The sequence below is a fragment of the Balaenoptera ricei genome, chromosome 20, assembly GCF_028023285.1.
Source record: "Balaenoptera ricei isolate mBalRic1 chromosome 20, mBalRic1.hap2, whole genome shotgun sequence".
NCBI lineage: Eukaryota > Metazoa > Chordata > Mammalia > Artiodactyla > Balaenopteridae > Balaenoptera > Balaenoptera ricei.
In genome coordinates this window covers 14241614-14256428 of record NC_082658.1, presented here as the reverse complement: position 1 = coordinate 14256428, position 14815 = coordinate 14241614, and positions in this window count along the sequence as shown.

Genomic DNA, 14815 nt, shown 5'->3' with positions numbered 1-14815 from the left:
TCATCCATAAGCCAGTTCCATTTGGATGGCCTCCTCTGTAGGTATCCCACTGGGAGAGGTCCAGAGAGCAGGCAGAAACTCTGAAGGCCGGGAAGGAGGGTGGGGGGAACAGATGGCCTTGTGACTGCTAGCGGGTTTGGTTATAGGATTCTTATATAACTCATAGAAAATGCATCTTTTTTGAATTATCAGATTATTTTCATCCTGGCACTAGAGGCACAAAGACCAGACAATCTCATCTAATGGACAAAAGATGGGCTTGCCAGCTCTGTTTAAAGAGGAGCCCTCATTGCCTCTTGCACCAGACACAGGGAATTTAAGACAAGACTGGACGGGGCTCTGGGGAAGAGACCATGGGTGGTGAATCACCCTGGCTGACAGAACTAATATGGATGTAAAGTCTCCCCACATCCCACCCTTCACTTCAATACCAGGGACCTTTCTCATCTCCCACACTGGCCAGTTCTTCTTCTCAAACAAGGCAAGTGGCACAAAGCTCAGAATGGTGCAGTTTCAAATCCTCCCTCCACCATTTCCTGGCTGTGAGTTTAGGCAGGTGAAAGCTTTGGAATCTCAGTTTTCTCCAGCTTTAAAGTGTAACTAACACGTGTGATATGACACACCCCTTGATAAGCTATAATAAGAAGGGCACTTCATCTCTTCGGTATCTGTTCCCAGAATCTACATCCCCAGTCTTACCATGAGAAAACATCTGACGAGCCCAAATTGAGGAACGTTATACAAAATGTGAGTGGACTCTTTGATAGTGTCAAGATAAAGAAAAACAAGGATCGACAGAAACCATCATAAATTGGAGGAGACTAAGAAGACGGGACAACTCAGTGCAAGGTGGTACCTGCGATTGGATGCTGGGATCGGAAAAGGTCGTGAGTGGAACTGGTGAGACCTGAATAAAGTCTGTAGTTTAGTTTTTAAATCATGGGACTGGTAGCTCTTCCTCTTCAAATCCCTTTCCCCTTTCTCTTCTTTTCTCAAACAATTCAGTCCTCAAACTTAGTTGGGACAGAGCAAGGTGGGCGTCCACCGTCAAAGGAGGTGGGGAGCTGTGGTGACCCAGAGTGGGTGCCCACGGAGGGGGGAACCTGACATAAGGAGTCAGAGCCCGAGCAGGGTGGAAAGAGTGTCCATCCAGGAGCGGCCTGGAATGAGGGGTCAGAGGCCAACAGTGAGAGGAAAGCATGGCTGTTTGAGAAGAGAGTGACAAGTAAGGAAGGGAGAAGGCTGGAACGAACCCTGTGGTGCTGGATGGGAATCAGACACATCAGTGTGAACTCATGGCTCGCAGGATGTACAGAGAGATACATGAATCATTACAGAGGTGAGTGTTTAATAGGTCGAGTTTCAGTTTTGCAAGATGTGGATGGATGGTGGTGATGGTTGTACAACAATGTGAATGTACTTAAGGCCGCTAAGCTGTACACTTAAAAATGGTTAAGATGGGGGACTTCCCTGGTGGTCCAGTGGTAAAGAATCCACCTTACAATGCAAGGGGCTCAGGTTCGATCCCTGGTCAGGGAACTAAGATCCCACATGCCGCGGGGCAAATAAGCCCGTGCACCACGACTACTGAGCTTGTGCGCCTCAATTAGAGAGGCCGCGTGCCGCAAACTACAGAGCCCACGTGCTCTGGAGCCCGCATGCCACGACTAGAGAGAAGCCCGCGCACCACAACGAAAGATCCCGCACACCTCATCGAAGATCCCGCGTGCCGCAACTAAGACCCGACGCAGCCAAAAATAAATTAAAAAAATAAAAAGGTTAAGATGGCAAATTTTACATTATGTTTATCTTACCACAGTTTTTTAAAATGATAAATAAATGTAGATGTAAATGACTGTATGTGTGTCACGTTGTATGTGTGTGTCATATTGTGTGTGTGTGTGTGCGTACACACCTACATTCCCTCCCTCTGTCCACGGAAAAGGACTGGGAGGCCTTGCCCTGGTAGCAACGAGCACAGTCAGTATTCAGATCTTGACTTCTAAATACCATTTTCACTAAAACCAACCATGTTCCTTGGAGAAATGGCTGATCCCAGGGTTGAGACAGGAAAATACAAGATGAGCCTAGAACATCTAGTGCTAGAAAGCTCAAAGAATGACAGGTCATGGCCAAAGGACACAGCAACTAGCTTGAATGGGCTCCCACCAGCCACACCGGGAATAATTTAATTATCAAAATAAGTAATGAGAGTAACGGACTGTAAGCCACTGAATCCACGAGCCCCTGCAGACATAAATAAAGTACGTGCCCGAGATCATGAGGGGGAAGGTGGACACTCACTCTCTTTTTCCTGTTTCATTTTTTCCTATTAAAAAAAAAAAAAATGCTTTGAGTGGAAAAGATATGACACATAGAGCAAACTAGAGGCCCATAAAATTCCTAGAGAGACAGTCCAGGACATATGGACTTTTGAGATCTGCCCAGTGTCATTTCCTGTTGGTGGGGAGGGAAGGTGCAGGAGGTGCCAGTGAGGCACGGGACGTGGGAGGGGAGCAGGAAGGCGGGGAAGGGGCTGGGCTACCAGCTGCTGCTTCTGACGGCCCCCTGCAGTGGTCTCTGCCCTGCAGAGTGAGGTGCTCCACCTCTGGTTCACAACGAAGGGTAAAAGCAAACGGGTTTCTGAGCTGGAAGAAGCCCGGAAGACTTGGCCAAGCCTGCTGCTTAGACACGAGGACACAGCATCACCTCTTCCGTGGGTCACCGGGCCTGGCCAGCTCCCCAGGGCCTGCAAAGGGGCCGTGGTTGGAATGAGGCCATCTGCTTAGAACCCCATTATCTGGGCCCAGTTCTGCCTAATGTACAAAACAGCATCATCATGTGTACAGAGGGGCAGGTTCTATGCCTTGCTGATGACTCATTTCAGGACCGGAATGAGGCTGGAGCTGCGCACACACCAAATGCAATCGCCTCCACCTACAGGGCTTGTCTGTGCCTCCCGTGGTACCTCCCTTGGCTGGGAAGGCACAACTGCTTGCTGTGGAATCTTGAGAAATTTCTTAACTTCTCTGAGCCCCAGTTTTTCCATCTGGAAAATGGGAACAAAAATTCCTTCCTCACGGGCCACAGTAAGCCTATTAGAGTCACGGGACAAAAGGCCCATTCAAACCCAGAAAGCTCTCCATCCGTGTCTACCATTCCTATTGGTCATTTGTATACCAGTATTCTCTCTTCTATTGGGTAGTAAAAATCTTAGGGGGGAAGAAAAGGACTTTTTCTTCCAGGCTTTGTACCCCAGCAATTAGTACCATCTCTGACAGTATGAGGCAGGAGACAGACAGATGACATTTCAGTTTCTGGTTTTACTATTTGGTGGCTGTGTGACTCCAAAAGGAAGATTCCTTAACCTCTCTGAGCCTCAGTTTCTTTCTCTGTAAAGGTGGAATCCTTGCCCCCGTGACCCACATGTTTGTGAGAATTGAGAGAGGCAATGCATGTCAGGGTATATGTGCTATTTTCCTTCCCAGGCTCATATTAAAGGCTCAAAGAATAGCTGTTGAGTTGAAGGAACGCACATCAGGAAAACATCTCTTAAAACCATCCAGCTTTGGCCCTTTCTCTGCCTGGCATTAGTTCTTTCCTCTTCAAAAATTGGCAGCTGCCAGAAAAGAGCTGATTCATTCTGAGGAGAGCTCTGAGTCTCACATCCCAGCCAGTGGAGGTCTCAGCTTCCTATCTTGGTCTCGTCTGTTGCTGTCCTCAAATATATAGAAAGGACATCGCCTCTTTGCCAGATGCAACCAGCTTCTCTTCTCCGGTGCCCTCCTGGGTGTTCCCTGGGAGCCACGCGGCTTCAGTGGGACTCTCATCTGTGGCTAAGAGCCCCGGCCGGAAACCAGGTCTGCAGAGCAAAAGGGTCTGGGTTCTGGGGTACCACCTTCCTTGGTCCTTTGGACCAAGAAGAAGGTGAAACCAGAGAGGCTGGTTACACCTTAGCAAACCATTTGGCCTCCTTGTGCCTCAGTTTTCTTATCTGTTAAAAAGGCTTATAGATACTACCCACCTTACAGAGTGCAATGAGGCTTCCTTAGAGGTTCGAGTATGTAAGGGGCATACTTAGTACAGTACCTGGCACATAATAAGTGCTCACTCAGTGATCACTATTATGAATGTTAGCTCTCATTTGGAATCTCTCCAGCCCTAAATAATTCCTCCTGAGTAGCTTAGAAGTTGCCAGGGTTCAAGCTCAACTCTGCTTTACCAGGGGAACTGCGGGAGAGAGTTAGTCTCTCACTTGGTTTCTCTCTCTTCCTTTCACAAGTGAGGAATCCAGGGACTTCCCTGGTGGTCCAGTGGTTAGGACTCTCAGCTTCCACTGCAGGGGACACGGGTTCGATCCCTGGCTGGGGAACTAAGATCCCACGAGCTACACCGTGCAGCCAAAAAAAAAAAAAAAGTGAATCATCTGATCACCCAGATCCCAATACACCCAATGAACCCCTCTCCTCCTCCAAAAATTATATAAATCCCTCAAACAATCACCCACTCAACTACCAGCCACAATCTAACTACCCCCCTGAAACTTGGACACTGCTCAGTGTAATCAACGCACAAAATTGAAAGCTTTTGCTTTAAGCTCTTATTTGAAACCTTGAAACAAGAAAAACAGCAGAAGAAGCAGCCTTCCCCATCTCTGTGAAATCCTAAGTTAAAAAAACCTCAAAATAAAAAACCAAAGATAAATTTTATATATAATTTTAAAATATAATTGCATACTCTATTCCATAATACAATTATTATATATTAACAAAATAATTCTAGAATACACATCATTTCCATGTGTGTGTATACACTCAACCAAAGGCTAAGAGAAAGCCTGTCGCACTCAAAAGCGAAATGGAACAAATTACACAGCCTTTGCATGACAAGAAAGAGCTAGAGGAATAACTTTGTGGAGGGCCGCCAAGTTTTCTCTGAAGCAGCTGTTGAAATTTGCTTCATGATTACAGTGGGATGTGATTGTAGGTGAGGATTGGGGACAGGTTCTTTGAGTAACTGTTTAGATCATTTTGCACAGCCTTAAATATATTGTGCTCTCAAAAAAATCTATTCACTTATCTATCTGTCTGAAATTTGTCTCCCTCCATCCTTAAACTCCTGCTTTTTTAAATTAACACTAATTGAGAGCTTACTTGTTTAGCTGTTTATCTATTCACCCTTAAAACATCCCTAGGAGTTTGATACTAGTTTCATCCCCAATTGGCTGACTTGGAAGGTGAGGCACAGAGCAGTTAAGTAACTTTCTGGAGGTCACACAGCTATGCAGTGCCAGAGTCAGAATTCAAACTCAAATCTGTCTGATTCCAGAGCCCACACTCTTAACCACTAGGCTCTACTGCCTCCCTGTGGTGGGTTTTACAGTCAAGAGGAAGCCACCAGCTTTCACAAATCCCTCCCTACCCGATAACACACAGAACTCAGTGCCCCCCTGTTGCTTCTCATAACAAGCCCCACACCTTGTGTTTACATTTTCAACACGCATAAAATATTAATCCACCAGGAGAAAAAAATACATTGGTTTGAGTTTTTTTAAACCAATAACTTCCACTTTCTCTGACTCTAGGCCATCGTAAGGAGAGCATTTTTTTCTCACCCTCCTATGTGAAACCAAAAGAATTCACTCACTGTCAACTCTGGATCTGGGGTAGGTTACATCTCCGAAGTTTTAGAAACATCTTGTTCTTCACATCAGTGTTTCAGATACCTCCAGATGGCAGGGAGGCAGGTTTATTTTCCTCCTGCTAAAACTTTTAACGTTTAAAGCAAAAGTTTTTGGCCTCAGAGGCTGGTTTCGCGCTACGGTGGGTGAGGCTTGGGGTGGCGGGGGAGGAGGGTCCTGGTGGGTGGGGCTGGTTTGATGTATCTGGTGGGATTAGGAGCAAACGTGTAGAAGATTAGAACAGAGCCGACGGGGTCTGTGTGAGATGGATTGAATTAAGGCTTGATTAGCTATTTGGTTCTTTACTATTTACCAAGTAATGTGGAGGGTGACAGAAAAGCAGCCCAAGAAAAGGGCAAAGAAAAGAGTGGGGGAGGTGATGCCACCTGGGACGTATCATTCCCCTTCTCTGCGCCTCGGCTTACCCATTTGAGAAAGAGGAGGTGGAATTAGTCTCTTCTCTCCCTTGCGGATCTAATTCCATGACTGATATGTGCCTTCTCTTCATTTCTCCCAAATTGTTGTCCCAGTTTTCTGAGTTTTCACTGGTACCATCATGAAGGCACTCTGTGCCCATCTATTGGGAAAGTAAGTGTGTGCGTGTGTGTGTTTGTGTGTGCATTCAGTGTGAATGACTGTTTTATGCATATCATATGCCTGCCACTGTTCTGGGTACTGTGATTAGTGCAGCAGACAAGGTAAAACCCTGTACACACAAATATCCAAGTCCTCCTCTTCCTGGACACACCACTGAACTACACTTCCTGGCCTCCTGGGAAGTTAGGCAGAATCACAGAACAGTTCTGGCTGGTGAAATGTGGGCAGAAGTGATGTATGTGATTTCCAGGCCTGGGCCCTAAGAACACAGCTGTGGTTGTCCATGCTCTGTCTATCTTCCCTGTTTGGTTGGTCAGATACTAAACCCCTAGAAAATGACAGAGCCATTTGTGGATGGAAGAAACCTGAGTCCCTGAATGAGCATGTGGAGCAGAGCCCCCCCACCCCCGCCCCACACACAGACACACGAACCTGCATCAGAATGTGATGTGAGCAAGAACTAACCTCTTTGTGTTAAGCCACTGAGATTTTAGGGTTCTTGGGCCTATAAGCAATGCTTTTTTGGGAAATAAAAGCACTGCAAACTAAGTAAAGGGATAGTGATTAGGGAAAGGGGTGATGTCATGAAGGTTTTAGGAAGAGGTAACATTTGAGGCAAGACCTAAGGATGAGAAGAATGAGTCACATGGAGATGTGTGGGGAGACTACCTCAGCAAGAGGGAACAGCACAAGCAAAGGCCCTGTGGCAGCAGCAAGGTTACAGTTTGAGGAATAGAGGCAAGGCCAGTGTAGCTGGAGCACAGTGAGCTTGGGAAAGTGTGAGAGATGAGTCAGAGGGGTGGGTGCCCGATGGCAGCTAGTTCACAGAAGGCCTTGTAGGCTGCAGTGGGTTTTATTCTAAGTGTGAGGTGAAGCCATTGGAAAGTATGAAATGGAGGCATGATAGGATTTGATTTGTGTTTTTAAAAGACCCCTCTGTGGCTGAAGTCAGATTGGTGGTTACTTCTGGCAGCTGGGGAGTGGGGACTAGGGGCTAAGGTTATGGAGGGGAGGGTTGAGGGAAAGATTAGTAGGTGATTGACTGGAGAGGGGCCTGAAGGAACCTTCTGGGGTCCCAGAAATGTCCCATATCTTGATCCAGATGGTGGTTACCTGGGTGTGTCCATAGGTAAAAATGCATTGAGCTATACGCTTAAGATTAGAGCATTTAACACACATTACTGTGTGTATATTTACCTCAATAAAATCAAATAAAGACAAACGAAGCAACCTAATGTCCATCGACAGATGAATGGATAAAGAAGATGTGGTACAGGGACTTCCCTGGCAGTCCAGTGGTTAAGATTCCACGCTTCCACTGAAGGGGGGGTGGGTTTGATCCCTGGTCCGGGAACTAAGATCCCACAGGCTGCACAGTGCAGCCAAAAAAAAAAAAAAAAAAGAAGAAGATGTGGTACATATATACAATGGAATATTACTCAGTCTTAAAAAACTGAAAAAATGCCATTTGCAGCAACATGGATGGACCTAGAGATTATCATACTAAGTGAAGTAAGTCAGACAGAGACAGACAAATATCATATGACATCACCTATATGTGGAATCTAAAAAAAAAAATGATACAAATGAATTTATCTACGAAACAGAAACAGACTCACAGACTTCAAAAACAAACTTATGGTTACCAAAGGGGAAAGGTGGGGGGGCGGATAAATTAGAAGGTTGGGATTAACATATACACACTATTATATATAAAATAGATAGGACTTCCCTGGTGGCGCAGTGCTTAAGAATCCGCCTGCCAATGCAGGGGACACGGGTTCGAGCCCTGGTCCGGGAAGATTCCACATGCCGCGGAGCAACTAAGTCAGTGCGCCACAACTACTGAGCCTGCGCTCTAGAGCCCGCGAGCCACAACTACTGAAGCCCGCACACCTAGAGCCCATGCTCCGCAACAAGAGAAGCCACCGCAATGAGAAGCCCGTGCACCACAATGAAGTGTAGACCCCGCTCGCCGCAACTAGAGAAAGCCCACGCGCAGCAACGAAGACCCAACGCAGCCAAAAATAAATAAATTAATTAATTAAATAAAATAGATAACCAATGAGGACCTACTGTATAGCACAGGGAACTCTCCCCAATACTCTGTAATAACCTATATGGGAAAAGAATCTGAAAAAGAATGGATATATGTATATGTATAACTGAATCACTTTGCTGTACACCTGAAACTAACACAACATTGTAAATCAACTGTACTCCAGTATAAAATAAAAAGTAAATTTTAAAAAAGTCATGGGAATTCCCAGGTTAGTCCAGTGGTTAGGACTCCGAGCTCTCACTGCTGAGGGCCCGGGTTCAATCCCTGCTTGGGGAATTAAGATCCCTCAAGCCGTGTGTCACAGCACCCCCCCTCCCCCCCCCAAAAAAAAGTAAATTAAAAAAAGACAAATGAAAAGGAGAAATCCAGGGGAAGTTGTTGTAAGAGTGAGCAAGTTTCGCCAAAAAACAAGTCCCGGGGACTCCCTGGTGGTCCAGTGATTAGGTTGCAGGCTTTCACTGCCAAGGGCCCTGGTTCGATCCCTGGTCGGGGAACTAAGATCCCACAAGCCAGGCGTCTCAGCCAAAAAACAAACAGAAAACAAGTCCCTCTGGCTGCTGCATGAACTGGAGGGGTACGTGCTGTTCCAGTTTTACTCTCTGTTAGGGAGACAGGGAGAAGAAAGGGAGCATGTCCTTCTCATTGCCACCGGCTTGAGTTTTACCTTTTAAAGGCAAACTGGTTTCATGTTCTTCTTTTTCCCCGTTCTACCTCGAGAGACAGAGTCTCTGCCTCTACTGTCCGCATCCCGGCCCATCTCTGCCCTCCGCGGCCACGCGCTGCCCTGCCTCTGTGCTGTTTCCATCCTGCAGGGCAGCGTCATCCGTCCGGGAGGCCATACTCAAACGCTGCCAATGGCCTCAATAATCAATGTAATGTAATTTTTCCCCCAGTCAAGGATCCAGTCCCAGATCAGGGACTGCATTTAGTTGTTGTTATGGATTGAATAGTTTCCCCTCAAAAAAAAAAAAAAAAAAAAAAAAAAGATATGTTGAAGTTCTAACCCCCAGGACCTCAGAATGTGACTTTATTTGGAAATACGGTCTTTACAGAGGTAATCAGGTTAAACTGAGGTTGTTAGAGTGAGCACTAATCCAATATGAATGGAGTTCTTTTATTTTATTTTTTTTTTAATTTTATTTACTTTTTTTTTTTTGGCCACTCTGCACAGCTTGTGGGATCCTAGTTCCCCAAGCAGGGATTGAACCCAGGCCCTTGGCAGTGAAAGCACCGAGTCCTAACCACTGGACCACCAGGGAATTCCCGAATGGAGTCCTTTTAAAAAGGGAAATCTGGACACAGGGACAGGCACGCATCGAGGGACAAGGGCGCGAAGGAAGGCAGGGAGAAGACGCCATCCACCTACAAGCCAAGGACAGAGGTTTGTTACAGACCCTTCCCTCACATTCCTCAGAAGGAACCAACCCTGCTGACACCTTGACCTCAGACTCGTGGCCTCCAGAACTTGAGACAATAAATTTCTGTTCTTTAAGCCCCCCAGTTTGTGGTATTCTGTTACTGCAGCTCTAGGAGACTAAGACAGTTGCCCGGTCACTTTAATAGCCCTTCTGACTCGATTGAAAAAGAGCAGATGATCCACCATGGGCCCTGAAGCCGTAGGCTGCCTGGCTTTCGGAGCAAGTTTTCGGGCATCCGTAGCACCCATCTGGTGAGATCTGACTGGACTTTCTGCCTTTAAATGTCCACCTGGGGTGTTGGGTGGGCCAGTGCCCAGGGCTGGGCCCTGGGGGAACCCACGGGACACCAAGACTTGGACGCTGCCCTCAGGCTGCCCGTGGGCAGCAGGATGGAGGGGACACCCTTCCCCCAAGGAACAAGGTAGACACAGCTTGGTGAGGGCGGCAGGAGGAGGCCAAAGGGGGCAGCAGAGAGAAGGGAGGGACCACGTGGGCACGTCCAGGGGGCTCCCTGGGTGAGGGGAAGGTTTCTCAGGTTTTCTCCATGAAGGACAGTTTTTAAGGGTTTTTTGTTTGTTTGCTTTGGGGTTTTGGGGGTTTTTTTGGCTGTGCTGTGCAGCTGGTGGGATCTTAGTTCCCTGACCAGGGATCAAACCCGCGCCCTCGGCAGTGAAAACGCAGAGTCCTAACCACTGGACCACCAGGGAATTCCCCAGTTTTTAAGTTTGCCAAAAAGAAAGATTGAAGTAAAATTCCTGGTCTCTGTCTATTGGCTGAATTTCCCTGTGGCTGTCTCTTGCTGAAGGTGGGACAAACGGTGACAGCCTGGGGTCTCCCTGGCAGCTGGGCCTTGAGGAAGGAGAAAAGAAATAGCTGCTTGCTGAATAGGCCCTGTCGGAGAAACAGAGCAGCTCATTCACTGAAGGAAAAACAGGACCTCAAAGCTCTGGGGCCCGACCGGGAACCGTGCAAAAAGTGGTTCCTTTTCCACAAAGATCGCTCACAGGATGCACAATGCACTTGATTCCCAGGGCACCTAGGTGCGGTGAGAGGTGCGTCTTCAACACCCCATGGTTTGGGAGATTGTCATCACCCGCAGGGCTGAGCCCAGGAACCCAGGGTGCTTCCAGGAGCTTAGACCTAGACCTGAATGGGCTGAAAGATCACCAATGTAAGATATATGGCTAAGAGGGAGGACACAAGCCAACACTGAGTCACTTTGAACCTTTACCCCAGGATGCGACAACCCTGAACGTCTCCAGATTGTCAAACATCCCCTTGGGGGTTGCAAAATCACCTTTGATTGAGAAACACTGCTTTAGATAAAAATTCACCTTAGACTTGTTAAATTTTTTTGCAATTACCTGAAATCTACCTCAAAAGTCTAAATGACCCAATTTCAACACCAGTATTTGAACCCCACTGAATGCAACAGAAAGCAAATCAAGGAGGCAATTAATTACATACTGCCTAACTTGCTGCTTCCTTGTAGCTCCAGTTGCATTTGGCAGTTGGCTTTCCTTGCTCTCCACTGTTTGAATTGTTGCTGTGCAGGGCAAAAACAGCGTCGGCTCCACCTCAGAGCTGGCCGCATGTCAACAACGGCTGGGAGGACTCTCATGGGGCTTTCCAAGCTTAATTAGTTCATATTTGTCAAGTTCCTTAGGAAGCTCAGGCCAGGATGCTATGGGAAGTCCAAGTTACTGGGATTCTCGCCACACTCTTTAAAAGAACATTCCCACATAAAAAGGCCGGGGTAAGCCAGAAAAGAGCTCATAGGAGCGTGTGTGTGAATAGTGAAGGCGTCCTTGGGAAGTGCATTTGAGACCATAAAGAAAGAGAGTAATACTTTCCAACTTTCTGGCCCTCCTCCTATTCTCTAGAGCAGGAAATTATTTAAAGTATTTCCTGAACAGCTGAAGTATGTTAGAAACCTGCTAGCATTCTCTACATTATCTCCAGGAAATAGACCCCGAAGAATTTCTTTGCAACAAGAAACTATTTGGGCTCTGTTGCTCATTTCCACCTGAATGGGATGGATACTCTCATTCTGGGAACTGGAGATAGCAATCTTGTTAGATCATTTTGATGTCATACTCAGTGTATGTCTCTTAGCATGTGTGTGTGTGTGTGTGTGTGTGTGTGTGTGTGTGTGTGGAGACAGAGAGAAACTTTCTTTGCCGGGTAATTTAGCTTCATCAGTAATAGCTCACTAGTTATCTAGTTACCCCCACTTAATCTCCAGGGTGGGGTAAGAATGAGGTCAACCTCTTCTGTTTTAGGCAGAATTCTAGAATGTGCAACAAAAGGAAACTGATTAGTCCCATCCCACCTCTAGAGATTTGCTCTCTCCAAGGCTTGAGCCCATAAATCTCTCAGGGTGGGGGTCCACAGGCATGCTGCCCCCCAAGCCAAGTTTAAGCCTCCCAAGCAAATCGATGTTGGGATGTTGGTGAGGTCACGGGACGGAGAGCCATCTGGGAGCCAGCTGTGACTTTGGCTAGCAAATTCCCCCAGCCTCCTAGGAGAAGGGCAAGCATGATTACCACAGCAGAAATACCAGGGGGAAATGGCAGTCGTTACATCCAGAGCAAAGCACAAGGCCTAGAAAGAAAGCCAATTTCCGAAGAGAATGACAGATCTGATTATGCTGGTGAAGGCCAGGCAAGTTCCCTGCTTCCTTAAGAACAGTTAGGAACCATTTCCCCTGCGGCAGCCGTGCTCAGCATCCAACCCTGGGAAGTGTGTGATTTGCCTCTCGGAGACCTGGCTGTCAGCAGGAGGATGGGGAGCCAAACAGTATTTTTGTTACCGCCCACCCTCTGGGGCCTCCAGGGAAGCCAAACTTGAGGCCAAAGAGAGAAATACAAACCCCTGCCATCTTCTCTTTCCGGGGACAAAGGCACCACATTCTTCATGTGCTTCATCATGCTTTTGGAATGAATGTCCACCAAATGCCATCTTTTAGGGACAGCCGTTAAAACTCCCGTTCAACCTGAGTTCTTTAGTCAAATTACAGCTAAATTCTTGGCCTGAGGTCTTAAAGGACTGCGTGAAGCGGGCTCAGATGGTGATGTTAAAGAACATAAAGCATGCCTCAAATGTGTAGAAAATAAATTGGAAAGATCTACACCTGAAGTTTCTAATACTTTGAAGGTGGCTACACCTTTAAGAACCTAATTTTCATCAGCGCATGAGCCCCTTTCTCAGAAAAGCTCATACTCACGTATCTAACGGTAAACTTTGCATACGATTTCAGGGGTTCATGGGCCCCTTAAGGTGTATCCTGGATCTCAGGTTATTCACATTAAAAATTTCTATCTCTACAATCTACTATGTATAAAACAAATAAGCTACAAGGATATATTGTAGAGCACAGGGAATATAGCCAATATTTTATAATAACTATAAATGGAGTATAATCTATAAAAATTTTGAATCACTATTGTACAATTAGTTGTACACCTGAAACTAATATTGTAAATCAACTGTACCTCAATAAAAAAAAATCCAATACTGTTCATGTGTTTAAGTAAATGCCTTGTGGTTAAATTTTTTCCTTGTATTCTTTTTTAATAAAATTTAAAATAACTTGAAAAAAAAGAATTCCTATCTATGAAAAAATATACAATCCAATGGTTGGGCTTTAGGCTATTTTAATCTTTGTGGTGTTGTATTTTTTAAATTTTCCAAAATTAGGATTAGTTCTGTAACTAGGGAAAGTTATTTTACAAAGTTACCAAAAAGAAAGAAAAGAAAGAAGTTTCATATTCACTAAGTTAATGTTTCCTTGGAATGACAGAGACATTGGCTGAAAAGATGGGCAAAAACGTAGTGCGGGGATAGTCACTGGTCACCTAAAAGTTTGGTCCAAGCCAAAGAGTTTGAAAAGGTCTTCTCATTATTACGTGTTTTTCCACATTTCTCCTGTTGTCCAACAGTTTTGCTAAAAAATCATATGTGTCTTTCGTAGCTACAATCAGAACAGCCTTCTGATACTTAGATATTTATATTATCCTTCAACTTTTCATTCATTTAGAATGAATTCAAAGTTTTCTGATTCATCCAATCCTTCCTCAACTTCCCTTGTGTTTGTGGCTAAGCTTCCAATATCTCTACCTGAACCTGTTCAAGTTCTAAACATTCAACCTTTTTCAGAGGAGAAAATACAGCTTTGTTTGGCTGTCTCACTGTGAAATGTTTGCTCACTTAAGGAACTTTATATCACTCTTAAGTAAAGGCCGATTTGTTGTCTATACTGACAAGTTTCTAAGCAAACCATCACCAAGTTGGCTTGGGTGGCTCAGATGGGGCTGTTCTCATGGCTGGTGAGACAACAGATGAGGAGGTGCCCCAAATAAACTGCTCAACAGAATTCAGAGAAAGGGGAATGGGGGCGGGGCCCAGGAAGAGAACGCAGAGCTCTTGCAGGGTTTAGCTGCAAAGGGCATCCCGGAAAAAGCTGGTGAGCCTTGGGCCAGTTCCAGTTTGGAAAGCTCTGGCAAGCCTGTAACAAACCTAAAGGCTGACAGAACATCCAACGTTGGGATAGACTCCTACCATTGAGTATAGAAACAAGCCATGTAATGTCTCATGTTGATGTATATCTGTGACTGATAAGAGGGGGGAAAAAAAGGGAGAGTAATAACAAACTTAGTCTAGGAGATAAAATGTGCCAAAATAGAGGTCTGTGGAAGAACTGAAAGAAAACTTTGCTGTTAAAAGGTTGGGAATAGCTGTTCTATGACTACAATACTTAGCTAGGATATTAATACTATATAGTAATTAGTACCTGTACTTATATTGTACATCAGAGATTGTGCTACTTTAACAGCCCAAAGGTCACTCACTCACTAAAATATAGTAGAGACAGATTTTGAACTCAGGCTGATCTGGCTCCTAATTACTAGTCCATTCCATAGCACTACCTCTCCACACTAGGACAGGGAAAGACATTTTTGATTGTGAAAAGCGTGGGAGGAATGAACAAACTGATCAATTTAAGAGGGTTTGGTGAGTACAACTCCTACACAGTGTTATGAAACTGTCCCAAATATT